This window comes from Octopus bimaculoides, chromosome 11 (genome assembly GCF_001194135.2).
Source record: "Octopus bimaculoides isolate UCB-OBI-ISO-001 chromosome 11, ASM119413v2, whole genome shotgun sequence".
NCBI classification, from domain to species: Eukaryota; Metazoa; Mollusca; class Cephalopoda; order Octopoda; family Octopodidae; genus Octopus; species Octopus bimaculoides.
The window spans coordinates 55,869,836-55,872,229 of NC_068991.1; positions in this window are offsets into that span (position 1 = coordinate 55,869,836).

Sequence of the window (2,394 nt, forward strand, 5' to 3'; positions counted from 1 at the left end):
GATGATGATGATGATGATGATGATATATATGTTCGGTCTTAGTAGACACATTACATGTGATCTTCTTCTAGCACATTAACAGTCCACCTAGTGGTCTCCTAATGCCAGTGTTATAATGGTGGCAGCTGATGAAGGAAATGTTCTCTATGCGGCCTGTGTGTTTTCTGTACCTTGTTTATCATTTTGTCCATGTTTTTTTGCAACGTCATGTACCCAGATATCCATCTATATATACATGTAGATGAAGGTATGTACATACATGTACATATATATGCATATACTCATATATTATTTGTATTATTTATATATATATATATATATGGGAGAGGCTGTGTGTGTCTCTGGGCCAATGGGTACTGAAGGTCGAATAATAAAATTTCACATGTGCAGCCTAACATGTGGAACAAAGTGGACAACCAGTGCATCCAATGCTGCTCATGGCAGGCATGCAGAGGCACGTTGACATGGAGCAGAATGAAACTGCCAGTATCTACTAAATTCAAGCAAGGCAGATGGATGTGTTAGCATCGAAGTTGAACATTTTGTAACTAATGGGGACAGCAATTGTATATCACCTGAAAAAATATACAGCTGGATCTCATTATACAGGTAAACCGTTGCACAATTAAATTCCTGTATATATAAGGATTTATATTGTATGGAAACATGTGTAGTGATTAGAAAATAACTGTCTAACCATACTCCTTCTTCTCCTTCTTATTGACTCTATCTTATTCAATTACATAACCAAATTCGATGACTGGCACTCGTGCCAGTGGAGCACTAACTGAACCATCCGAATGGGATCATTGCCAGAGCAGCTGCCTGGCTTCTGCGCTGGTGGCACGTAAAAAGCACCATTTGAACATGATCGTTACTAGTGTCGCCTTACTGGCACTTGTGCCAGTGGCATGTGAACAAAACATTCGAGCGAGGTCGTTGCCAGTGCCACTGGACTGACTCCTGTGCAGGTAGCATGTAGAAAACACCATTTGAGCGTGGCCGTTGTCAGTACCATCTGACTGGCCCTCGTGCCGGTGGCATGTAAAAGCACCCACTACACTCTCGGAGTGGTTGGCATTAGGAAGGGCATCCAGCTGCAGAAACTCTGCCAGATCAGATTGGTGCCTGGTGCAGCCATCTGGTTCGACAGTCCTCAATCAAATCATCCAACCCATGCTAGCATGGAAAGTGGACGATGATGATGATGACGATGATATCCTATATACAGAGTGAAAAGTCCTGTTGTGGTCATTTTTGCCCACTACATTACTTAAGTTTTGATATGCCCTAGTCAGTTGGTGATCCCTTGAGCCTGTATGAATTTGTTACATAATATAATTCATACCTACCCCTGTAGGTATATATACATGTATATGGTTAGTATATTTGCAGACAAATATACTGTGATGTATAAATATCAAAAATAGTTTCCATTTCTGTGCAGAGCATAGTTTTGATCTACAACCTCCAGATTATGAGCCCAGCACACTTCCTTTGAGTCATTCTGTTCAATAAATGATTAAGCAAATATATAAGGTATTATTTCTTATTTTGTCTATTCTGAGTTTCATTACTTCTATTACATCATCCATCATATGTTATTTATTTATTTCTATGCCTTGGACTCTTTCAAATGTACAAAATATTGTAACAACACAATACATACTGCAGCACAGGGATGTTAATTTATTTATTGAAAGGCAATATTTCTCTTTGCCTCATTTGATAAACCGCATGAGTTTCAAATTTTTCTGGGTGTTTTTTCATTTGCCATCTTCAGATCATTCACAACAGAGCAGACTGAAATGTGATTGCAGAATACTGGAAAGACATGTTTGACTGGGCCAGACATATCACAAGATTTACAGACAACAGGTGAGCCTGTGAAATTACTGAGTGGCCTCCAGGAGACCAAAAACGTCCACTCGGAAAAGCTCGACAGTGATGGGAAGATGACTTGATAACATGATTTGGGTCAAGATGGAAAAGAAAGGTGCAATAAAGAAAAAATTGGAAGTACATTGTGACCAGCAATATAAAACATCTGATAGTCTGGCTGATACAGCAGAATAGAAATGTAGAAATGTGGAAATGTGTGTGTGTGTGTGTGCACGCGCATGTGTGTGTGTTATGTAATGTGAGTGGATTTTGTAGAAGGAAACTGAAAGAAGCCTGTCGTATGTATATATATATATATATATATATATACATACAACAGGCTTCTATATATATATATATACAACGGGTTTCTTTCAGTTTCCGTCTACCAAATCCACTCACAAGGCTTTGGTTGGCCTGAGGCTATAGTAGAAGACACTTGCCCAAGGTGCCACATGGTGGGACTGAACTCAGAACCATGTGGTTGGGAAGCAAGCTTCTTACCACATAGCG